Source organism: Sarcophilus harrisii, chromosome 3 (genome assembly GCF_902635505.1).
Source record: "Sarcophilus harrisii chromosome 3, mSarHar1.11, whole genome shotgun sequence".
Taxonomy (NCBI): Eukaryota; Metazoa; Chordata; class Mammalia; order Dasyuromorphia; family Dasyuridae; genus Sarcophilus; species Sarcophilus harrisii.
In genome coordinates, this window is record NC_045428.1 from 563,006,639 (window position 1) to 563,033,623 (window position 26,985).

At 41.0% G+C, this 26,985-nt stretch overlaps 1 pseudogene; it reads right to left on the reverse strand.

Annotated features, from left to right (window-relative positions):
* Positions 1–2,767: 2,767 nt before the first annotated feature.
* LOC116422637 lies at positions 2,768–25,652 on the reverse strand (annotated as a pseudogene).
* Between the last annotated feature and the right edge of the window lie 1,333 nt (positions 25,653–26,985).

Sequence of the window (26,985 nt, forward strand, 5' to 3'; positions counted from 1 at the left end):
CATTCTTGCACCATACAAGTCCCTTTCCCTCCTTTAAAATCTCTTTGGGATAGAAGCTCAATAGAAACACCGCTGGGTCAAAGGGTATGCACAGTTTGATAACTTTTTGAGCATAGTTCCAAATCGCTCTCCAGAATGGTTGGATCCGTTCACACTTCCACCAACAATGCATCAGTGTCCCTGTTTTCCCACATTCCCTCCAACACTCGTCATTATCTTTTCCTGTCATCTTATGAGCTTCTTTCCTTAGAAGAGGAAGCTAAAAAAGATGGCAGCTTTCTGTTAGGGCTGTCTTTAGTCTCTTTGACAATGATAGAATTGGTTTAGGATTAAAAGAGGATGGTAGTGAACATCTGAGATACAAATTAAATCCTACTAACACTAAATTTCTGTGTATGGAAGACTATGCTAAATTCTGGGGAAGCAAAGAGAGATCTGTTGAAGACCCTGCTCTCCTTGAGGTTATATTATAATAAAGATTAAAATTCACCATTCTACCTCAGCGAGCAATAACGGCTAAAAGGTGAACACCTTTAGCAGAGAAGGGAGGACCCAACTGGGGAAGCATCAAGAAAAAATATGGAGTTGACTCGCAGGGGTCCTCAAACTATGGCCCGTGGGCCAGATGCGGCAGCTGAGGACTTTTATCCCTCTCACTCAGGGCTATGAAGTTTCTTAATTTAAAGGCCCACAAAACAAAGTTTTTGTTTTTACTATAGTCCGGCCCTCCAACAGTCTGAGGGACAGTGAACTGGTCCCCTATTTGAAAAGTTTGAGGACCCCTGGAGTTGAGTAACCAGATTAGGGGAAATAGTTTCAATGGGGCCACATATGCCATTGGGTACATGTATTAAAGAAACTGTAAACAATTTTTCTTCACTATGGGATCAAGTAAAAGCAGACCTAGATCTAATCTATCTATTTAGAATCTCTCTGTTAACACTATTCCTGTATTACCAACTACTTGCCAGATATCTCCATTTGGATATGCCATTGACATCTTAAACGTGTCATGTCTACAATGAAAGGCTTTACCTTTATCCTCCTAATTTTTTTTTTTCTTTTTATCAAGGGCACTACTATTTTCCCAGTTACCTAGATTCATAAATTGTCACATTTATTACTCTTTCCTCTTCCTCAACGCTACCACATACTTAATCAATTGCCAAGTTTTGTCATTTCTTTCTTTAGAACATTTCTCAAATTTGATCCCTTCTTTGTACTCACACAGCCAGTACTTGGTTTAAACCTTTATCACATGGACTATTTCAATAGGTTTCCAAATAAACTCATAGCTTCTGATCTCTCCCATTTCTAATTTGTTCTTTATCCAGCTCCTAATTATTATTTCAAAGACACAGGTCTTACCATATCACTCCTTTGCTCAAAAACCTTCCATGGCTCCCTATCACTCCAGGGATAAAATATATTATTAAAAAATACTTAGCCCAGAGCTTTGGAAGATGCTCCAACATGTAACTCCCACCCAGAGTTCTACCACTTACTATCTAATTACATAATCTCTGGCAAGTTCACTAACATTTCTGGCCTTCATTTTCCTTTTCTTTAAAATTATGCAATTGAACTAGATGATCACCAGCTCTAAGTCCAAGACCCTGGGTTCCTGTTTTTTAGATTTTTCTTTTTTCATTCTATGTTTCCCTACATGATTTTCATCTCAAACTCAGCCTGCTAATTTCCCCCAAATTTGATATTCTATCTTCATTATTAGCATGATGCTTATGAATGTTGTTGTATCAACTCAATTTGAACACTGTCATAAACTTCAGACAAATAAGAGTGTCCATGGTAACTCCTCCCTGTCTCTGCATTGAACAAGATAGGAAAGTGCTTTTAAAAAGAGGGGAGGAGGAAAGAGACAGAGAGAGAGAAAAGAAGAAAAAGGGAAGGAGATAGAAAGAAGAGGGAGGGGAGAAACAGAAAGAGGAAGAAGAAGAAGGAGGAGGAGGAGGAGGAGGAGAAAAGAGGGGGAGAGAGACAGAGAGGAGACAGAAAAAGAAAAAGACAGAAAGACAGAGAGAAGGGAGGAGAAATCAGGGGGAGAGACAGGAAAGAAAAGAGAGAGAAAGAAAGAGAGAGAGAGAAAGGAGAGGAAAAGAGAAAGAGACAGAGAGGAATGAAAAAACAGAAGAGAGGAGAACAGAGAAGACAGTAGAGGAGAAGGGAAGAGAAAAGAAAGAAAAGGAGAGATAGAAAGAGACAGAGACAGAGACAGAGAAACAGAAAGGGAGAGAGGGACAGAGAGAGACATACACAGAGAGGTAGAGACAGATAGAGACAGAAACAGAAGGAGATAGAGACAGAGTGATACAAAGAGAAACAGAGACATGCAGACTCAGAGACACACACAAAGAGAGAGACAGAGAGAGATTCAGAGAGACAGAGACAGAGAAGAGAGACACACACAAAGAGATAGAGAAACAGGAGAGAAAGAGAGACAGACAGAGAGACAAAGAGAGAGACAGAGACAGAGGGGGAGGGACGGGGAGAGAGGGAGAGAGAACTTCATAAAAACAATTTCCTGTGGAGGAGACCTGTCACCCTGACTTAGAAACTGTGCAGAATTTTCTCTCTCAAATCTCCAAGCAGCTGCTCTGTTTTTATAAAACCTGCCTGTTGTGGAGAAAGGGTTGGGATGGGGGTGGGGGTAGGGCTTGGGGAGGGAAAGATGCCATGATTGCAGGAGTGGAGAGAATAACTCTCTCAACCACATGCAAATCCAAGTCAATGGTAGTTCCGGGGTGGCTCAGGACAGCGTCCAGCTGGCAATCCAGGGCTCTGGGGGAGAAGGCTTGGTGGGAAGACAGCCCAGCAGCATGGGATCTGATGGCTTTCCAATGCAGGAGGCCACAGGGGGGCTGGATGGGGAGGGGACATATGACCATTCCCCTAGTTTCTTATGTCAGGATAAAATGTGTGGGGGGGGCTTGGTGGACATCTTCCCTTTCAGCTATAAACCCCAAAGAATGCTTTCGACTGATCTAGATTTAGAAAGATCTAGACACTGGAATGAGCAAGAACTTTTGGTCTCTGAATGGCTGCTTTGAACAGTAGAGCTCATTGAAAGGGAAAGGTAGGCAAGGAAAACAGGTAGAGGAGATGCTCAGGAAACTGGACAGTCCAATAGGGCAGGAAGCTGGGGTCAGAAGTTGGATGGGAGGGACAGGAAGTTGTCAAGGAGATGGGATGCCAAATGACAGGAAGTTATCATTACAAGGAGGTATCACCAACAGGAGCTTGTATGTGTGTGTGTGTTATCACTCATACATCTGTTTATTCATTCACTTAATCTTTCACTCCCTCATTCAGCAAATATTTAGATGCCAGGGTCTGTTTTGGGCAAGACATGGAAGTGGGGGTGGCAGAAGAACAGGATGGGGATGCAGGAAGGTGCCAAGAACTGGTGGCTGGGGAAGCCTGGGAGAGAACCCAGCTCTGACCTCCTGGGTTCTAAGGGCCCTCCCAGCTCTGACCTCCTGGGTTCTAAGGACCTTCCCATCTCTGACATTCTATGTTCTATGGCTCTTCTCTCCCAACATCCTATGTTCTAGGACCCTTATAACTTTGATATTCAAAGTTTAAAGCCTTTCCCAGATTTACTATTCCAAGTTGTAAGGTTTCTTTGAACTTTGACTTCCTTTGCTTGGGTAAGTGAGTGTGTGAATAAGTGTGTGTGTGTGTGTGTGTGTGTGTGTATGTGTGAACCAGAAGTAGTTCCTATTGTTGCCATGGGAACCAGTTCAGGGATATGGCCTGGGTAGCCAGCATGGCTTGAAGGGGAGCCCCTTCAGTCCTTCTTGAAGCCAGGCCACCCTCTGAGACTCTGTTTTCTAGGCAGACCAGAGAGAGCCAGTAACTTTTCCCTCTCCGAAGGTAGGGTGAGTTTTCATCTCTGGGCCTGAACTCAATCCCCTACTAGTCAATGTTATCTCCGGTTCATCAGTGTAAATTATTTACTCCTGCTCTGGCTGCTTTCCCTGAATGTCTCCTCCTCCGCTTCCCTACCCCCAGCGACAACTACCATTTTCAGCCGGGGCTGCCCCAGAAGGATTGTTGATGAAAGAGACCTTTGAGATGACTGGATTCATTTTCCAAATAGGGAAACTGAGGGAAAGCGGCTTGCTTACAGCCCGATGCTAAAAGAGTTAGACTGAGGTTGAGAACTAGAATGAATCGTTGAGATCATCGGTCTGGCTCCCATCATTTTATAGATGAGGAAACCAGGGCAATGACTTCAAGAAAAGTAGCTTAGTCAAGTATAAGTAGGTGGTAAATAAAGAGCCTCTTTTATAACCCAGGCCTTGTAGAACCAAACCCTGCTCAGTTCCAATGCCTTTCCTCCTTCCATAACCCTTTATTCTAAAGTTTCTCCTGGTCGAAGGGACTGTTCCCCACTCTCCAACCCCTTTCAGCCATCATCCTGTTTCAACCTCTCAGGTAATTCCCCAGACCACAAGGTTTTGGATACTGCCTGGATGGGGGAGACTGCCATGGAGTACCCAGTATGGGTACTGAAAATTCTACTGGACATCCCTTACAAAATTCTAGGTACATTAATCAATAATAATAATAACAATAATAAAGCAAAAATTTGGAGTATGAAGGAAGCTTAAAGGTCTTGGGGTTCAATTCTATTTCCTCTGCCCCCCTTACAGTTGAAGAAATGGAGACTCAGGAAGGGAAGGGATTTATTTAAGAGTCAATATTTGAATCTAAAATTCTCTAAATCCAAGTCCAAGGGGAATTCTACTGTACGATGCCATTGTAGGACATTTTAATGGCACAATGGATAGAACACTGGATTTGAACTCAAAAAGTTATTGGCTGTGTGACTCTGGGCAACTTACTTTACCCTGTTTGCCTCAGTTTCCTCATTTGTAAAATGAACTGGAGAAGGAAATGACAAACTACTCCAGAATCTTTGCCAAGAAAATCCCAAATCACTGACAGATGAGGAAACTGAGACAAACAAGGTAAAGTGACTTGCTCAGGGTCACACAACTAGTAAATGTCTGAGGCTAAATTTGAACTCATGAAGAGAAGCTTTGCTGATTATAAGCCTAGTGCTCCTAAACCCCAGTTGCCCTGGATCACCATAAAATTATGTGATTGTGCTAAAGTCTCTTCCTGGGGCCTCAGTTTCCTCATCTGTAAAATGATGGATTATTATCTTGGAATCTCTATCACACAGAATTGCTGTGAGAATCACATGAGATGATAGATATAAAAGTACTTTGTCATCCATGAAGCTCTTTACCAATGCCAGTTATATGGATGGCTCAGAATCACACAGATTATACCATGGATTCACCTCAGAGCCTTGCCCGAGCCTTGGTTCCTTATGTATAGAGTGTTGCACTTCAAATCAGAGAGAGCTGGATTGAAATCCTGCTTTGGCCACTGACCCTGAGCTATCACTTAATGTCTCTCAGCCTCAACTTCTTTCTTTGTAAAATAGGGATAATCATAACATCTGTGTCCAGATTGTTGTGAGGATCCAGCGAAATAATGTTAGTAAAGTGCTTTGTTTTATAATATCAGATAAGTTTCAGCTGTTCTTAGAAATCCTTTGAACCAGCGGGGCAGGTCAGAACATCACTATCTCCAAAGGCAATTACAAGGAACTTACTTGTGACTGGGTACTCTTAGAGCAAGTTTTTCTGCCTCTTCAAAGACTACAGGATCATGGGATATTTGAATTGTAAACATCCTTAGAATACAGACTGTCAGAGCTGGAAAGGGCCTTAGCATACAGAATGGTAGAGCTTGGAGGGACCTTAGAGCACTGAATATCATCTTGGAGGGACTCTGGGTAATAGAACATTAGATCTAGGAAGTTCCAAAGGCCATAAAATGTCAGAACTGGGGGAAATTTAGAAAGTAGATTATGAGAGGTGAAAAAGGCCTTTAGAATGTCAGCTTTTTGAGTCTTAGAAATCATCTGATCACATATCCTTATTTTATAGAAGAGGCTCAGAGAGAGAGAGAAGCCCAAGGTCACAGCTAGAAAGTAGAAATTTGGATTCAAATCTGGTTCCTCTGACTCCAAATGCCACCTTATTATTATCAAAGAGAAAAAAGAAAGGAGACTACATTCATCTGTGCTCAGAAAACCCCATTCAAGGGCAAGAAAGATCATTCTCACTCCAGTTTCCATGATTTGAAGTTTGCTTTCCTGTGAGCCCCATTGGAGTCTATTATCTTCATTAGTGAGAGTTAATGAGGGAAGGGACTCGCCCAAGGTCACACAATATCAGAGCTAGGATCTGAATGTAGGACTCCAGTCTCGAAGCCTGTGCTTTCCTCACAGGGTAGGCTTTGCTTACATAATCTATAAGGTCCTTTTCAACCCAGAATCCTAAGATACCATGACTAAGACCTCAAGGCACTGACTCCCTGATTTATGGTGGTATCCTTCCAGAGCTGCTGGTTGGCATTTATTCCTCTGGAAAGTATCACACTCTGGGTGGAGAGAGTTGAGGGTGACTTTCATGTTGGTGGGATGAGTTAGCTGAGGTTTTTCTCCTGAAAACCCCCAGCCTGGGGATTTCCTTTCAGTATCGAAGGTTGAATGTTTATGGTTCTAGTTATTTAAACGGCTGGGATGATTGTTTTGATAAGCATTGTTTAAAATTATTAAACAAACTGATGAGGTAAGGACAGTATGGCAAGATCTGTTTGGGAAAAGATTACCTGGAAGCTGTTGATCCAGGCTAAAGAATAATATTTACCTGTGTCTATTCACCAGGGGTGTTCCCATTGGTAATGAACTGAGTCAGGTGAGGTAGTTCCCTGTTTAGGAAGTGAAGTCATCTGTTAGCTCAGTAAATTAAAACTGTGGTTGGGCAAGCCTTGTCAGCACCCAGTTTGACTTTTAATAGCGGAAGAGTAGGTCATCCTACCATGTCTCTTTTTCCCCTGACTGTGAGAGCGACCTAACATACTTTTTAAAGACTCCCCGAATCACAGAGTTGAAGCAGGGAGGTGATAGAGAAGGTTGGGGATACTCTTAGCATGTAGAACGTAAAAACTGGAAGGCATCTCAAAACATAGATTGTAAGAACCGGAATAAGGAAGAAACAGAGAATATAGTATATATGAATGTCAGAACTGGGAGAGAACTTTGAACATAGACCGACAGAACTGGGAAGACCCTTCAGATATAGAATGTGAGAAGGCCATTAGAATATTGAGGGGATGAGCTTGAAGGGAACTTAGAACCTGGAATTTCAAAGCTATGGACTTTTTGAATATAGAATGTCAGAGGTGGGAGGGGCCCTAGAATATAAAATAGCAGAACTAGATGGAACCTTAGAACATACCATGTCAGAACAGAAGTTCTCTTATAAAGTATGATTGTCAAAACTATGAAGGACAGAGAATGCCAGAGCTAAAAGGACTATTAGAACACAGGATATCAGAATTGGAGAGCCCTTAAAATATAGACTATCAGAGTTGCGAGGGCCCTTAGAACACAGAATGTCAGACTTAAGAATCTTTAGAACACAGAAAATCAGAGCTGGGAGAATTCTTAGAATAGAGAATATATATTGGATTACTTGCCATCTAGGGGAGGGAGTGGGGAAAGGGGAAGGAAAAATTTGGAATACAAGGTTTTGCAAGAGTGAATGCTGAAAATTATCCATGCATATGTTTTAAAAATAAAAAGCTTTAATAAAATTTTTTGGGAAAAAAAACAACAGAGAATGTCAGGACTGGAAGGAAACTTAGAACAGAGAATGTCAAATTTAGAAGGATAATAGAATGCCAGATCTAGAACACAGGTTGTCAGAACTGGAAGAAATTTTAGAACAGAGAGAGTCAAAGCTCAAAAGGACATGAAAACAGAGCACTAGAGATGGAATAATACTCACAGCATCTGAAAGTTAGAAGAGATGAAATCCATGAAATCATCCCCACTGTAATTTCCTGAGAAGTGCACATCCAGCCTCTGTTTGAAATGTGCATGTTTCAACTAAAAGAAAAGAAAAGGGGAAATGTAGAGGGCCGCAGATAGTGGGGAAACTCTGGGTGAGGTATAAGACCCTTCAGTCCAGAGGAAACCTGCTATCTGCGGCCCTCTACAACCTCCCAATGAAACCATTCCACTTTTGGACAACTTTCAGTGTTAGGAGGGTAGCTAGTTGGCTCACAGAATAGATACCTGAGTCAGGGGTCAGGAAGACTCATTTTCATGAGTCTTCATTTCATTTCATTTTCATATCCAGCTTCAGACACTTTCTAGCTGTGAGACCCTGGGCAAGTCATGTCACCCTGTTTGCCTCAGTTTCCTCATCTATATTGTGAGCTGGGAAAGGAAAGGCGAACCACTCCAGTATCTTTGTCAGGAAAATCCTAAATGGGGTCATGAAGAATCAGATGTGACTGAACAAGCCTAAATTTGTGGCTTTGACCCATTGTTCCTGGTACTGCTCATTAGCACCAAAAAGAACAATTCTAATTCCTCTTCTAAATCATGAATCCATGAATACTGCTCTTCGGTATCCCTTAGTCTTCTCCAAGTTAAACATATCCAGTTCATTCAACCCTTATATGGCATAAACTTGAGATCTTTTGTTATCCTGGCTAAAAATTCTCCCCAACTTATAAGTGTCTTCTCTAAACAATGGTCTCTCAGATTGAACATAATACTCCAGATTTTGGAACAGACAGTACAGCAGGACCATCACCTCCTGATTCCTAAAAGCTCTGTTTCTCTTAACCCAACTCAAGATCACATTAACTTTTGGGGATACCCAATCATATTGTTGATAGAACTTGTGGTCCACTAACACTCCCAGATTTATTTCAGAACAGCTGCTATTTAGTCATGGTCTCCCCCACATTGTGCTTATGAATTTGATTGTTTTGTAACTGTACAGCTTTATATTTATCCTTATTGCATTTCATCTTAGATTTGGCCCAATGCTCTAGTCTATTAATACCTTTTTGGATCCTGACTCTGCTATCCACCGTATTAGGTATCCTTCCCAACATCGGGTCACATGCAGAATTGATAAGCATGTTGTATACACATTTTTTCCATTTGCTCAGTCGTGTCTGACTCTTCATGACTCTTTGGACATGTTGTCTTTTGTTCATTTTTTCTTCCAAAGATACCTTCTCCTTAGTTCCTTATGAACTAAGACAAATGGATAATAAATCAGTAAATGTCTGAGGCTGGATTTGAACTCAGGTTTTCCTGACTGTGGGCCCAGCGTTTTAACCACTGAGCCATCTAGCTGCCCTTTTTTCCCAAGTCATTAATAAAACTGTTAAACACCACAGACATAACACAGATCCTTGAGGCACTCCACAGGAGAGCTTCTGCCATGTAAACACCAAACCGTTAACAGCTTCTCTTTGAGTCTGACCATCTAACCAATTAGGAATCCATCTAATTGTATTATGATTTAATCTTACCTTTCTATCTGCTCCATAAGGATAACATAAGCTACTCTATCAAAAAACTTTGCTGAAATCCAGGTAAACTATACCCATGACATTTCAGGTCACTTGATTCATCCAGGGCAGCAAGGGGGTCTCTTCCTTATCATAGGTATCAATTCCCTGATAATCCCTATTGATCTGTCATATCCATTGACAGATTTTGTGACTGGAAAGTCATTTTCTTTTGAAGAGAAAACATAAATGAAATAAGATTAAGGAGTTCTATCTCCCCTTCATTATAAGTTATCATCATGTAAACCCCCCAAACAGGTCCTCTCTCTTCCTTAATCCTCAACATAGGATTTTTTTCTTCCAACATAGCTTAAAACTTTTTTTTTTAATTGTTCTTAGCTTCCCTTTATAGCCTCTGATTCTGATTCTGAGCTTAAGTATTTCTGACACTATTTTTACAGGACAATCCCATGCACATTCATCTAGATATACCATCTCTTACCTGGCTTTACTTCTACCTTTAATACATCTTTTTAAAATCTAAGTTGATTGATGGGCTCTCTGTGTATCCACATCCACAAATCTCTTCAGACAAATTCTGGTTTTTTTCCCCCTTCCTCACTGAAACTGTTTTCCTTTGTATTTTTATAGTTTTATTCTTATACATCTCCTCTCCCTCTTAGCCTGACTTCTCCTGGAACATTTTATTTTATGAACTCCTAATTATCTTTCCTCTGCACTTTTGAACATCTCTTCTCTCCAATATTAGATTATTATGCCCAGATTCTTTTTGTTATCTATCAGTGACTCCAGGATGGTGTGCTCACTTCTTTCCATTCTTCCCTCCTTCTTTTAGCTCTATTCCTATCATTTAATCTCAGAAATTGGTTCCTCTTTGGTAATGAGAATCAGATTTGGAATAGAATCCCCCTTGTTGAGTCTTCTACTTTTCTAGGATAAAATTGTCACTAAAGGGGGTTAAGAAATGAGTTGCTAATGGGGCAGCTAGATGGTAAAGTGGATAGAGCACTGGACTCCAGGACTTTCAGACACTTAACACTTCCTAGTTGTGTGTCCCTAGACAAGTTACTTAACCCTGATTGTCTTACACACACAAAACTAAAACAAATGAGAAGAAATCTTTTGACAGAGGGAGCTGTCTGGATAGCTGGAGTTGCCCATAACAATTATAATGCACTCCTGAGCAAGACTTGTGACCTGTTTCCCAAACTCTTCCTTCATTAATCCTTTCATATGGTTGGTAGTGATGACAAAATAACTTCACTCACTTTCTCCTTTGACCTTCGCTCAAACGCTCTTTATTATGCTTCCCTGCTCTTGTTCCTCAGTTTTTTTAAATCAAACAACAAAGAGAACAATAACCTAGCATCTGTTTATTACTTTAATTTTTGCAAAACACTTTGCACAATTTTTTTTCTTTTTATATACTACATCCTTTTAATACAGTATAGCCACTGAGAGCCAAGATCAAGTCATGGATCTCATTCCACCAAATCTCCAGTAACTTACTAGTTGGGTCTGCCTGACTCAAATCTCTCTTCACTCAAATCTCTTCTCCATTTAATCTCTACAGTGATTTTCCTAAAGCTCAAGTCTGATCATGGCCCTCTTTCTACTCAACAAACTCCAGTGGCTCTCTATCATCTCCAGGATCAAATAGAAAGTCTTCCATGTTACATTCAAAGCTTTCATATCCTAACCCCTTTCTACCTTTCCAGACTTCTTATCTCTTTCTCTTCAACACGGAGTCTTTGATCCAGAGACATTGGTCTCTTGGTTGTTTTGTAACCAAGATATCCTTTCTTTTGGCTCCTGACATTTTTTTTCTGGCTGTCCCTCATGTTAGCAACACTTTCCCTCTTCTGTTCTACCTCTTGACATTCCAGATTTCTTTTAAGTCCCAATTAAAATCCTATCTTCTACTGGAAGAATTCCCCAACTCCTCTTAAATCTCACCTCTTCCTTCTGTTATTTATTGTTTTTAAAAAATTTATTTGATGAGGCAGTTGGGGTTAAGTGACTTACCCAGGGTTACACAGCTAGTAAGTATTAAGTGTCTGAGGCTAGATTTGAACTCAAGTATTCCTGATGTTAGGAGTACCATCTAGCTGCCTCTTGTGATCTATATTTCATATAGCTGCTTTGTATGTTGTTTTCACCTTTTGATTGTAAGCTCTTTGAGGGCAGGGCTTATGTTTTGCCTTTTTGTTTTCCCAAAAATACATAGTAGGTGCTTAATATTTCTTTATTCATTGGTCTAAGTGACACCTAATAAGGTCAAATTTGCATCCTTTTGTTAGGGTTAGTCCCTCTTATTTGATGCTTAAACTTTCAACATATGTCTATACTCCCAAGAGGCTGTGGGTTTTACTACTGGATCTCTGCTTAGATTTTATCTTCTGGGAATCTATGGACCTCCCAGCTTCTAGTTTTCTTTCTTTGGCTTCTCTCTATAGGGTATACCATGAGGAATATTCATAGGGTGCCTTCTTCCTCTTCTATCTTTTTTGGCTTAAGCCTTTTTGATTAGATTTGCAACTGCTTACCAATACATTCTTACCTACCTTTATTAAGTGACTCTATCTTCTGGCCAGAAATCTATGCAGTAACCAGAAAACCAAATCCCAGTTTTCCCACCAATCCACTTTTCTGTTCTATATTCTTTGTCTTCATTGGGCAAAAGTGAGGAAAGTACATTCTATCCCCTCAGTCTTCAGTTTCTTGCCTAAAACTTCATAATAATTGATTATACTTTGAAGATTTTTTCTGTCACATTTATTTGTATCCATGTGAAGGATGTAGTTATCATCATTTTTGTAAGGAGTAGTTATCATTTTTGATAAAACTTGGAATGTTTTCTCTCATATCTTGGGTATAGACATGGCCCCAGTAGGTCTTATCAGCTTAACCAATAAATGCATTGTTATCTTTTAAAATTTAGTTTTTGGTCACCATCTTTGAGTAGGGAATCACTAACTACTTTTCCTTTTCTTTTCCTCTTTCACTTAAGTCATTTTCATATTTCTTCTTATCTCACAACTGATAGCTTCTGCCACTTTATCATTCTTGGGAGGACTAGCAACTTCTTTATCCTCTTTCTATTATACTTTCTCCTCTTTAAGAAGGTCTTAAGAGGTCTTTAAGAAGGACCTCAAGCCAGTTATGAAACTAAAATTATACAAGTGATCCTTTCCTTCTCTCTCTTTTCTGTGTATTGTTCTTCCATATTCTATAATCCAAATGAAGGTCAAGTATTTTTTAACTCACTCCAGAACTTACCTTTCTTTTGAATTAAAGCCTTGGTTCTATTGCTTTTAGCAGCCCTTCAATCTCCCTAACAACCTAGAGTGTAAAGAGGTGTTTTTGTTTTTCAAATAGTCCTTCACCAGTTCTCCTAAGAGGCTGTTCAGACTGTACTTGAAATACTGATAATAGTCACTTGACTGGTGACAAACAAAAGAAATTACCTGTAATTGATTCTACAATTTTCCCTGACCCTATGATTTTCAGCTTTGTTTCTTGAAAGTACTTTCAAGTGTTTATATCTTAACCCTAAACACTTAAAACTTAAAAAAAAGCCAATTGTTAATTTGTTTAAAGTTAAAACATTTTACAATCAGTTTGTTTTACACGCCAATCCACTCTGTTAAGTTTACCTAACCCTCTATTTGTCTCTCTTAACTTTCTTTTATTTGGTCTTGACTTGCCTTGCCGACTATTTCTCTTTTTTCTGTTTGAGTTTATCTCTTTTGGTTTCATAACTCCTCTGTGCTTTTAATCATTTATATCCTCCTTTATTGTCCTTGATCTTGCTTTCTTGCTCCTGAACTAGTATCTGGTTCTCAAATTTTCTTCAATTTCTCCAAGTCTTTCCAGCCCAAATTCAAGCCCAGCCCTTCTTCACTAATGCTTACTACTTCAAGCACTTCTTACTGTTTGCCTTAAAGTCCCTCTTTTCTTTTTCTTTGCTTTTTTTTTTTCTTGAGGCAATTGGGGTTAAGTGACTTGCCCAGGGTCACACAGTAAGGAAGTGTTTAAGTGTCTGAGATCTGATTTGAACTCAGGTCCTCCTGACTTCAGGATTGGTGCTCTATCCACTGCCCTAAAGCCCCTCTTTTCTAGATTATTTCCCAATGACATTTTTTCTATAGAAATTGGAAGTAGTCTATAGAATTTAGAATGGCAAAATTAAAGGGACTTTAGAACATAACCTATTAGAAGTGAAAGGGACCCTTTGATCCATCAGTGTTACTACTGGACTTATATCCCAAAGAGATCTTAAAGGAAGGAAAGGGACCCACATGTGCAAAAATATTTATGGCAGCCCTTTTCATAGTGGCCAGAAACTGGAAACTGAGTAGATACCTATCAGTTGGGGAATGGCTGAATAAGCTATTGTTCGTGAATGTTATGGAATATTACTGTTCTGTAAGAAATGACCAGCAGGATGATTTCAGAGAGGCCAAGACTTATATGAACTGATGCTGAGTGAAATGAACAGAACCAGGAGATCATTATACATGTTAACAACAATACTATATGAGGATCAATTCTGATGTTTGTGGCTCTCTTCAACAGTGAGATGATCCAAACCATTTCCAATTGTTCAGTGATGAAGAGAATCAGCTACACCCAGAGAGAGAACTATGAGAAATGAGTGTGGACCACAACATAGCATTTGCACTCTTTCTGTTGTTGTTTGTTTGCATTTTTGTTTTCCTTCTCAGGTTTTTTTTTTTAACCTTCTTTCAAGATCTGATCTTTCTTAGGCAGCAAGATAACTATATAACTATATACATATATTGTATTTAACATATACTTTAATATATTTAACATGTACTATACTACCTGTCATCTGGGGAAGGGGGTGAGGGGGAAGGAGAGCACAAATTGGAATGCAAGGTTTTGCAAGGGCCAATGTTGAAAAACTACCCATGCCTATGTTTTGTCAATAAAAAGCTATAATAAAAAAAAAAGAAGTGAAAGGGACCTCAGAATGTAGAACTATAGAGAAATTTAAAAAAATTCAATACTACTTAATTTTTCTAATTCCATGTAAAGATAGTTTATTTAATTTTGTTTTTTAACATTTTGAGTTCCAAATTTTTTCCCCTTCCTTCCTTACCTCCTTCTTCCCTGAGACAGCAAGCCATTTAATAGATGTTATACATGTACAATCATTTAAAACATATTCCCATATTGGTCATTTTGTGAGAGAAAAATCAAAACAAAAGGGAAAAAACACAAGAAAGAAAAAGAAAACAAAAAAAGGTGAAAATAATATGCGTCGGCATATTCAGTCTCCATAGTTCTTTCTCTGGATGCGGATGACATTTTCCATCCCAAGTCTATTGGAATTGTCTTGGATCAAAGTATTGCTGAGAAGAGCTAAATTCTATCACAGTTGATCATCACACAATCTTGCTAGAGCTATAGAACATCGAATTCAATTCAGTAAGTGTTTGTTGAATTGGCTTGACTTGGATCGAATTGAACTTTAGACCTGGCAGTGACTCCGGAACAAAAACTGTTGGAGGGGACACCAGAAATCATCTGCTCTAATCCCCTCATTTTGTAGATGAAGGATCCAAGGAACAAGAGAAGAGGTGGGGTATGACCTACTTCTGTTTCTCCCTGAGATGGCTGGCACCCTAACAGCTCTCTTCTCCTGCCAACCTGAAGTGATGCTTTCTCCTCTCTTCTTTACATAGTTTGCAGTGAGAGCTGCTCTTCCACTCCCATCCCTCCACCCCCAGTTGATCTGCCCCCAGTATTCCCCATAAATAGGAGTCAGAACTTGGCACGTTACTTGAACTATCACGCCATCATGATAGGAAGGGCCCTGGGTCTTCATTCTGGAGATCTGTGCTTGAGTTATGGTTTCAAGTTGTGCAGGTCAGGTGTGTGATAGGGCGAGTCAGTTCCTCTCGATTTCCTTCCTCACCTATAACATTGTGGGAAGGATGGGGACAGAAGGGAGCAGTCATTGCCAGACATATGCTAAGCACTATAAAAATATTGTACCATTGGATCCCCATGACAACCATGTGAGGTCCTAATTTTACAGCTGAAGAAATAGAGGCAGGTGGACATTGAGTGACTTGTCCAAGATCACAGAGCTAGTAAGTATCTGGGGCAAGATTTCCTGATTCTGGATCCTAGCTGCTTCTAGGCAGTGTGGGATGGAAGGGATTAAATTAGGCTCTCTCTAAGGGCCCACCCAGCTCAGACATCCTGGGTTCTAAGGGCCCTCCCAGCTCAGATATCCCGGGTTCTAAGGGCCCTCCCAGCTCTGACATCCCGGGTTCTAAGGGCCCTCCCAGCTCTAACATCCTGGGTTCTAAGGGCTCTCCCAGCTCTGATATCCTGGGTTCTAAGGGCCCTCCCAGCTCTGATATCCTGGGTTCTAAGGGCCCTCCCATTCTGACCTCCTGGGTTCTAAGGCTAGTTCCCATTATTGGCTCTCTCTATGGATCTGTTAGTGGCCTGGATGGCAGAGATGAATGCAGAAGATGTGACAATAGAACTGTATCACCTAGCTGGGGTCTTGGGAATCACCAAATGTCCTGATTTGGCTCTAATTTTTTGGGTGGGCTAGGCTGGAATGTGATGACCCCAGTATATGGGCCACCTTTTCAATGTACTGAAAAATGCTATTGATACAAAGATGTATCACCCAGAATGGTCCCTGGTAGGCGGATCTTGTTGGGGACATCCTATATGGATTCTGTGCTATGCCCTTTCTCGAGCTTGCCATTGTCCCCTCCTAGGGCACATTCTGCTTCACTAAACTTGGTGTTCTCCACTATCTTCTTTTCAGGGAAATTCCATGATCCCAGAAAAAGTAGATTATATCTTCTTTGCTGGGAAAAGGCCTGGTGTCTTGTGGAGGATCCCCTAGAGATGAGATCAGTACAAGGGCAGTGATAACTCCCTTTTTGCTGTATCTCAAATTCCCAAATCTTTACTTATATACTTATTATTTTATAATTATATAATTCCTCCTTTCTAGGGTGCCTTTACTATCTCCAACCCTAGCTCATCACTCCTATTTGCCCAATTTCTCCCCATTATTTAAAGCATAATCCTCCATAGTGCTGTCTTGAATAGCAATTTCTCCTTCCTTTAGTTCTCAATATTCCCTCTGATGTCTTTTTAAATATCCCAGTTCATCAACCTTCTCAATTTTCATAATCGGCACCTTTACTCCACCTTTTCCCCAAAGATAATGCCTTTGAGCTCATCATCACTCAAATTTATTCCACTTTCACAATTCTTAACACAAAATTCCTCTTTTTGGATGGAATAGCCTTCTAAATGTCCTTGTGTTTCCCCTTATGCTTACTCCCTGCCCCCTTAATTACTCCATCCACTCCCTCTTTCCTAGTCTGTCACTCCTGCTATGGCCCCATTTCCTTCCCTTTGAAATCTTGTTGCCACAGAGAATCAATTAAACTTCATGCTTTTCCCAATTCTAAATTCATTTCTCTCTTACTTATTACCACTCATTCCTTTCCAAACTCCCATGTTAGATTACCCCCACCATCTCTCTAATTTGCTCCCTGTTGAGTTTGCTGAATATTCTTGGAGGAAGTCATAGAATTCTCCTGTTGCAATCTACTACCGATTTTCTCCTGATTTTTGCTGTTGCATAACACCTTTTATTATTTCCTGACAGATTTCCTCTTGCACTCTCTAAGGTGGCTGTCTCGGGCCTTTTCTTCTCTTCCCAAAATACATTCCTCTCCATATTCCCTTCCGACAAAAAATCTTGTTTCACAAAAAAATCTGAGAGCCCTCTCTTCTTCAGTTCTCTACATTCAATCCTCTCAGCATCTTCTTTCACAGTCTATTCTCAGAAGTGATCTCTTTTCCCTGCCAAGGTCAATCCTTCTACTTGAGTCCTTGAGTCCTGTCTCTTCTGGCAGCTTGCCCTTTCACCACCCTTTTTCACTTTCTAATCTCCAGGCTTTCTTCATTCTCTGCTTTTATAAACATTCTTAGATCTTCATTTATTTATTTTTGGTAGGAAAAATAGCATTGGACAGAAGGGTATAACACTATAAATTCAAAACAATGCATAGGCAACAAGACGAATTGAAATATTTATCACTACTCTAGATGAAAAGTTTATAGGGATGAGCCTTCCAGTTGACCAGCACTCTCTCTTCCCACATCATTTCCCCTTCCTGGAGAACTTCCTCCATTGAAACCCACGAGGCTGCCACCATGACCAATCTCTCAGCTGCCAAAGCTATTCTAGGTGATGTTATTAAGCACTAGTGTCTGCCAGCCTTCTGGCTTTGTATTTCTCTTACTCTAGGAGTTCTTCCTACCCCTCAGATTCTCTTGTACTTGACTTTTCTCCCATGTGTAGTCCAGAATAAATGTATAGCCATTCATCTCAGTTCCATGTTTCTCTTTCAAGGTTTTGCCCACATTTGTTTCTATCTTGAATTTAACATAGGTGATTCCTTCTGGTGTTCTACCCTTTGTGTAGACCAGCCTAAGCTCAATAGCCCCTTCAAACTCTTCCTTGAGGACTTCTCAAGTCACTTTGTAAGGCAGATTTTTCATGAAGATCATCTTTACATTTGGATCTTTTTTCTTTTCTTTTGTGTTTGCCAGTTTTATTTCAGAACCAACCTGTAGGAGACACTGACTGAGTTTCAGAGCTTTTCCCATGTCTTTAAGTGGATTAAAATTCATCATAACCAAAACTTCGTGGGGAGTACTAATATGGATGTCCACAACTGACTTTTTTTTTCTTATGAAGAAGTCTGTGGTGCTAGATTTCAGAAGGGGCTTGTTGAAGCTCGTAGTCCTGTTGAAGAGATTGAAATCTTCCAAGTTCAATTTCTTGGCTCCAGGGATTTTCTGTTTGCCCATTTCCTTTCTCTTCTTCTTTGGTACTTTCTTTGATGGGCACTTCCTTCTCCTCTTCCTTTTTCTCCTCCTCCTTTTCTTCTTTCCCCTCCTCTTTCTCCTTCTTTTCTCCTCCTCTTCCTCTTCTCTTTTTCCTCCTTTCCTTTTCCTTTTCCTCTTTCTTCTTCACTTCCTCCTCCTCCTCCTCTTCCTCCTCCTCCCTCTTCCTCCTCCTTCTCCTCCTCCTCCTTCTCCTCCTCCTCTTCCTCCTCCTTCTCCTCCTCCTCCTCCTCCTCTTCTTCCTCCTTGCATTCCTCGGCTTTCCCAGTTTTCTCAGGGGCAACTGTCACAGAAGAAGCCTTCCTCTGACAGGTGTGGTATCTACAGTTTCTTCTTCAGAATCAGTCTCATCTTCATCCTCACTCATCCTCTCATTCTTCAGAATCCTGTTTGGCTAGGACTGCTCCCATTTTTGTGGCTTTGAGTGGCTCAAATTCTTTATCCTCCTCATCTTCACCATGCTTTTCCTCAGATTCAGTTCTTTCCTCTTTCTGTAATTCCTTTTTTTGCTCCTTTGGTTGGGGCAGATGGGGGCTGGTGATTTAGCTGGGTGGTTGCTGTTTTAGCTGGAGTTGCTTCCTTCTTGCCTGGTGTGATGACAGCTTTGGCTGGGGTAGCCACTTTCTTGGCAGGGGCCCCCAGCAGCCTTCTTATAGGAGTCATGAGTACTTTCTTGGCAGGTGAGGTGGCAACCACTTTCTTGGCTCAAGGTACTCTCTTTGCTGGTGTAGCCCTAGTTTTTTCTTCTGAGGGACCACCACCTCTTCTCCATTGCTTTCTTCATCTTCTGCCACGTCCGCATCCTCTCTGTCTTCCATCTCCTTTGAGGGAAGAATCATTTCCTCAACTCATCTTCATTTTTCAGTAAGTGATTAGAAGATGGAGGGTGAAGATCTCTTGGCAGAGGTTCAAACAACATCGATGGTGCCATGGGGATGATTCCATCCACAAGAAGTTCTTTGCTAGTGGACTCTGTGACTAAAAGCTTTATCTCCTCCATTAACCCCCCCTCCCCAAATCAAAGAACAACCCTAACTGTCCCTTCAAACTAACATCCTATATCTTACCTCCTCAGTGCCAGTCTCCTAGAAGGATCATCTCATGCTCATTCTCTCCCCTTTGTCACATCCCACCCCCACTTCTCTACTCCATCTTCTCTGGCTTTCAAGCCATCTACTCTATTGAAAATGCTTGTTCCAAGGTTACCAACCATCCTTTAAAATGGAAAATCTAATGCCCTTCTTCCATTCTGCATCCATTTAAATTTTTTTTTATTTTTTAATTTTTATTCATGCATTTATTTGTTTGTTTTATTTATTTTTAATTTTTTAATGAAAACTTTATTTACAAAATATATGCATGGGCAATTTTTCAACATTAACCCTTGCAAAACCTTTTGTTCCAAATTTTCTTCTCCTTCCCCATCCCCTCCCCTAGCTGGCAGGTAGTCCATTACATGTTAAATATGTTAAAATATATGTTAAATCCAATATAGGTATAATAGTTATACAGTTATCTTGCTGCACAAGAAAAATCGGATCAAGAAGGAAAAAAAAAACTGAGAAAGAAAAAACTGCATCCATTTTTTGAGAAGCTTTTGATGATGTTGATCTTCCCCTCCTCCTAAATACTCTCTTCTTGGGGTTTTCATGTCACACTAGTGATGTTCCTATCATGCTTTCTTTATCTCTTTTGCTGGATCCTCACCTTTATTCAATTCTCTTCTTGTGTTTTTGTCAATAATAAATCAAAATATTTTTGAAATTTATCAAATATATATACATATATTTAAATAAATCAAATAAATCAAAGCCATGAGTTGAGGAATAAATCATCTTTAACTGAGATAACACAGCAGCAAACCTGCCACCCTGGGGGATGTCTAATGGATTTCCCAACCAAAGAGACCCGTGAATAAGTTTTATTTTTATTATTTTGGGAGAAGAGGAGGAGGAAACAGACTGGGGCAGCAAGGTCTGATCACGAGATGTCAGCGATCCCTGGCAATTCAGGCAAAACAAACTGCTTCTTTCTGGCTGTTTTGTCCTTCATATGATGAATCCTATCGGAAAAGGCCAAGGACACTAAAGGCTGAGATACAGCTTGATCTGGGCTCCCCACAAGGCAACATCCGTGAGTGGGGGGACCTACAGTGGGGTTCGGCTTAATTTAATCTGGTTATTTTACGGGTAGGAACATATGGACATTCCTGGAATTTTGACATTGTCCCCATGATTAAGATTTAGCAGTTCATATTACATCAGTATTAACAATTTTCTGTCATTACATTAACAATTATATGAATAGTTTTGTCAGTTACAGCCAGGGACTCTCTCCTGAACCATCTCTCCTTTTCTTCTTTATTTTGATGATTCCTTCAGATTTCTTGGAATTTATCCACGAAATCATTTTTATGCAGGCGAAACCATAGCTACATATCCAGTTTTAATTTTTTTCCCTCAAATCGGTTCCTGTATCACATTTTATATCCTAGTTATCTTTACCTGGATACACATCTCAAATTCAGTATGTCCCAAACAGGACTCATTAACTTTCTCATTAAAATCTACCTCTCTGCTTAATTTCTTTATTTCACTACTACCAATTCACTACTATCCTTCCAGGTGTTTAACTTTACAATCTCAGGGCCTTTCCTCACTCTTTATTCTTTTTTGACCCCCAAACCTAGTTACTGGATATCACAGTAACTAGTAGGTTGGAGTCAGAAAGACCTGAGTTCAAATTCAGCCTCAGACACTTATTGTGTCTCTATGTGACTCTATGGGACTCTAGGAAATCACTCTGCCTGCCTCAGTTTCAAATCTGTAAAATGGGGTTGTGGTGAGGATGAACTGACAATATTTTAAACCATTTAACACAGTTCCTGGCACAATATGGGCGCTTAATAAATGATTGTTCCCATATCCCCTTCCTACTACCACCATATCTACCATATTGGTTCCTTTTACTCCACTCTCACAGTCATTGTCCAACTCATTTCTTCTTGCTTAGGATATTCTAATAGTTTGGATGGTCCCCCAGTGCAAAGAGCACCAAGCCCGGGGTCAGGGAGATTCACCTTCTTGAGTTCGAATCTGGCCTCAGGCACTTACCAGATGTGTGAGCTTGGGCAAGTCGCTCCCCTCTTCCTCACATATAAAAATGAGCTAGAAAAGGAAATGACAAACCTGGGGTTACCAAGAGTCAGATGGGACTGAAATGACTGAACAGAACAAAGCAAAATGAAACAAAAATAACCCCCATTGGTTTCCTTGCTTCTAGTCTTTTCCCTCTCAATGAAGCAATCCATAAGCATTTATTAGTCTACCATGTGTCAAACACATTGTGGATGTGTCTCAAAGAATGGAACCATCTCCATTCTGAGAGCTCTCCCAACAGTAGGAAATTCCTGCTTCTTTCCAGCTCAAGAAACTTCAGGAGATCCTTATTACCTTCAGGATAAAACATAGACTTCAGTGATTGTCATCATCTTATTTTTGTTCTTCTCCTCCTCCTCCTTCTTCTCCTTCTATTTTAAGGACCCTTCTAACTCTGACATTGTGTGTTCTAAAGCCCCTCCCAGCTCTGACACTCTGGGTTCTGAGGGCCCTCCCAGCTCTGACCTCCCGGGTTCTAAGGCCCTCCCAGCTCTGACCTCCCGGGTTCTAAGGGCCCTCCCAGCTCTGGCCTCCTGGGTTCTAAAGGCCCTCCCAGCTCTGACCTCCCGGGTTCTAAGGGCCCTCCCAGCTCTGACCTCCTGGGTTCTAAGGGCCCTCCCAGCTCTGACCTCCTGGGTTCTAAGGACCCTCCGAGCTCTGACCTCCTGGGTTCTAAGGGCCCTCCCAGCTCTGACCTCCTGGGTTCTAAGGCCCCTTCCAGCTCTGACCTCCTGGGTTCTAAGGGCCCTCCCAGCTCTGACATCCCGGGTTCTAAGGGCCCTCCCAGTTCTGGCCTCCTGGGTTCTAAGGGCCCTCCCAGCTCTGACACACTGGGTTCTAAGGGCCCTCCCAGCTCTGACACTCTGGGTTCTGAGGGCCCTCCCAGTTCTGGCATCCTGTTCTTTTTTTTTTTTTTTTTCCTAATCATATTTTATTTTATTTCACAATTGTATGTAAAGATAATTTTTAGCATTCATTTTGAGTTCCAAAGTTTTCCCTCTCTCACACTTCCTCTCTTCTTTTTTTTTTTCTTTCTTTCTTTTTTTTTTTTTTAATAGCCTTTTATTTACAGGATATATACATGGGTAACTTTACAGCATTAACAATTGCCAAACCTCTTGTTCCAATTTTCACCTCTTACCCCCCACCCCTCCCTAGATGGCAGGATGACCAGTAGATGTTAAATATATTAAAATATAAATTAGATACACAATAAGTATACATGACCAAAACGTTATTTTGCTGTAGAAAAGAATCAGACTCTGAAATATTGTACAATTAGCTTGTGAAGGAAATCAAAAATGCAGGTGGGCATAAATATAGGGATTGGGAATTCAATGTAATGGTTTTTAGTCATCTCCCAGAGTTCTTTTTCTGGGCATAGCTAGTTCAGTTCATTACTGCTCCATTAGAAATGATTTGGTTGATCTAGATTTGCTGAGGGATGGCCTGATCCATCAGAACTGGTCATCATCTAGTATTGTTGTTGAAGTATATAATGATCTCCTGGTCCTGCTCATTTCACTCAGCATCAGTTAGTGTAAGTCTCTCAGGCCTTTCTGAAATCATCCTGTTGGTCATTTCTTACAGAACAGTAATATTCCATAATTTTCATATACCACAATTTATTCAGCCATTCTCAACTGATGGACATCCATTCAGTTTCAGTTTCTAGCCACTACAAAAGGGCTGCCACAAACATTCGTGCACATACAGGTCCCTTTCCCTTCTTTATAATCTCTTTGGGATATAATCCCAGTAGTAACACTGCTGGATCAAAGGGTATGCACAGTTTGATAACTTTTTGAGCATAGTTCAAACTACTCTCAAAATGGTTGGATTCATTCACAACTCCACCAACAATGCATCAATGTCCCAGTTTTCCGCATCCCCTCCAACAATCATCATTATTTTTCCTGTCATCTTAGCTAATCTGACAGGTGTGTGAGTAGTATCTTAAGGTTGTCTTAATTTGCATTTCTCTGATTAATAATGACTTGGAGCATCTTTTCATATGACTAGAAATAGTTTCAATTTCTTCATCTGAGGAATTGTCTATTCATATCACTTTGACCATTTTCAATTGGAGAATGGCTTGATTTTTTATAAATTAGAGTTAATTCTCTATATATTTTTGGAAATGGGCCTTTATCAGAACCTTTGACTGTAAAAATATTTTCCCAGTTTATTGCTTCCCTTCTAATCTTGTCTGCATTAGTTTTGTTTGTACAAAAACTTTTCAGTTTAGTATAATCGAAATTTTCTATTTTGTGATCAGTATGATCTCTAGTTCTCTTTGAGTCATAAGACCTTCCCTTCAAGGTCTGAGGGTAAACTATCCTATGTTCCTCTAATTTATTGATAATTTCATTCTTTATGCCTAGGTCATGAACCCATTTTGACCTTATCTTGGTGTACGGCGTTAAGTATGGATCAATGCCTAGTTTCTCTGGCATCCTGTTCTAAGGACTGTAGCTGATTCTGATATTTTTGACTCTCTGAGTAGCTTGCCCAGCAGCTCCACTGTTTGTGTAAATGGAGGTGTGGATCTTCTTTAGGGCTTTGGGGAACTCCCAGCACCTCTGTGGTGCCAGCCTTGCTCCTGGCTTGGTCCTTAGCTTCTGGCTCCTGCACCGTGACCTCTGATTTATCTATGACTATGGCTCCTCCTGAGGGGTGTCCAGCTTTTGCTGGACACTGTTATCTACCTCTCTGGGCTCCATGAACCAGACTGTTCTTTTGAAATCATCAGCAAGAAGAACAACCCCAAACAATGTAATTCTTGAAGGGCTTTTTGGAAGCGAAAGAGTCACAAGGAGAAAATAAGAAAAGCAAGAAAGCAACTGAAAAAAAAAAAAGATTTCTAGATTTTTATCTTCCCGGCTCCGCAAATTCCCTTATGTTTCAGAGAAGTCTCGGAAGAATTCACGGAAAGCATATGAGTAATACCCAGCGAAGGGGCTGTCCTTGGGGGCAGGGGGGAGACAGAATGATTCTGGATTTGATTAGAGCTTATTTCCAAGCTACGGGCTCCCTGGTGTGAGTGAGCCACCCCCTCCTCCTCTTCTTTCCTTCCCCCGCCTCTCCCTCCATGCACTCTCAGCTGTGCTGAGTCAGAAAAGGGAATCTGGAGGCCTTTGTCTGCTCCCAAGCTCATTCCTGAAGCACCGACAGCAAGAACCTCTCTGCCCTTCCCCAACTTGATCTTGCTGGCCCCCTCCCCAACCAAAGGCTCGGTGAAAGGCGGGCTTCGGCCGCAGCTGTGGAAGGGCTCATTCGGCCAGGTGGGAGGGTGCCCCGTGCCAGAGAAACAATGAGTTGGCCTGGGGAATTGGGAGTCCAGCCAAGGGAGTTTTATGGGGCTTTTGGTGCCAGAGCCCGGCTGGGAGCGTTGGGGGAAAGGGCCGGGCAGGTTGGGGAAGGGGCCGGAGGTCACAGAGCGCTGCTTGCTCACAGCACTGAGTTTCCATGACCTAGCCCTGGCTCTCCCCCACGCCTAGAATACTCTTCCTCCTCACTTGTGCCTCTTGGATCCCGGCTTCCTTCAGGATGCAGCTCCCAGGCTGCTTTCTGCACGAGGCCGCGCCTGCTTCTTCCATACTCCTTCTCTGAATGTCCCTCGGAACGACTCTGTTTCTTGCACACACTTACCCTCTGTGTGTTGTCCACCCCAGGAGATTTCAGGCTTCTTGAAGGGGGGGCGGAACTATCTCCTTATTTAAGCACAAAACCCAGCCTAAAGGCTTTGGATAGATTGACTGTAGCTTAGGCTTTGAGGTCTGGACAGAAGTAGAACAGGAGAGAATCTGCTCTTTTCAGGAGCTGTCCTTCAGGGAGTCCCTAGGGAAGTGGGGATGAAGAGGTCCTCGAAGCATTTTTCTAGGTATAGGAAACTGGAGCAAGGTCAATAGTGTCTTCCTCAAGGATAATTGTCTTTGACTGATATTCTCTTCTTTTCCTCCATCTACTTTGACCCCTTCCCCCCATCTTACTCTATGGTTCACCATTTCACCATCACCAATACTATCACCATTACTGCAGTCATCACCATCACCATGGCAACTTCACCATCACTACCATCACCATGACAATCACTACAAAGATGGTTGCCATCACCGTTACCATGACGATCACTATCATCATCACTATTACCACTATTATCACCATTATCCATCATCCATCACCATGGTAATCTCAGCATCACCATCATCACTATAACCATCACTACCAAGATGATCTTTACCACCACCTTACCATCATTATCACTCTCACCACCACACTACTATTACCAGTCCCACCACCACTACAACTTCACCACCGCCAACATTGCCAACTTCCCCATCACCATAACTATTATTGTCTTCATAACCATCACTATCATGAACACCACCATCACTCTTATTCTCATCACTACTATAGTCACTATGACTGTGACCATGACCATGACCTTGACCATGGCCATGACCATCATGATCACCACTGTCACTGCCATCACTCTTACCCTTATTGCTACTATAATCACCACAACTGTGACCATGACCATCACCATCATGATCACCACCATCACCAAAATCACTCTTACTCTCATCGCTACATAGTCACCATGACCATGACCATGACCATCATTGCTACAACCGCTATCACTGTCCAATATTCCTAATGTTATCATTACTATCATTGTCACAACAGATACCACTCACAACATTATCCCATCATTATCACCATTGCTGCCCACATAATCATCCCTCAAACTAGCATCAATACTATGATTAACTATATCACTATGATTAGCATCAGTTTCTCCGTCATTACTGTAATGATCACTACCACAATCAATCAATCAACAACCATTTAAGAAGCATTGATTATGACCCAGGTATGTTGTTAGGTGCTGGGGATATAAAGACTAAAAACCAAGACTAAAAAACTAAAAACCAAACAGTAAAACCATTTAAGAAACTCACACTATACTGGGGGGGGGAGTAGCATGTTCATATTTAGATATATACAGATAATATACAGAAATAATATATAGGGGCAGCTAGGCGGGCCATGGATAGAAATAGTGGACTCCTGGAGTCAGAAGGACTTGAATTCAAATCTGGCCTCAGACATTTAACACTTCCTAGCTATGTGACCCTGGGCAAATTACTTAACCCCAATTACCTCATCAAAAAGCAAAAATAAGCAAAAAAAGAAATAACATATAGAACTTTTTTGAGGGGGTAGGATATCATCATCTAAGGACTAAGGAAGGGCTTCCTATAGATTTTGTGTGAGTAGAATTTTTAAGGAAATAAAAGATTCTAAGAGATGGAAATGAGGAGGGAATGAATCCTAAGCATGGGAACATCCAGTGTGAATATATACAGAAAGAAAATAGATTGTGGTGTGTAGGAAAAGGCAATAGGCTGGTTTGTCTGGATTACAGAGTCCAGAAAGGAGAAAAGTGATAATA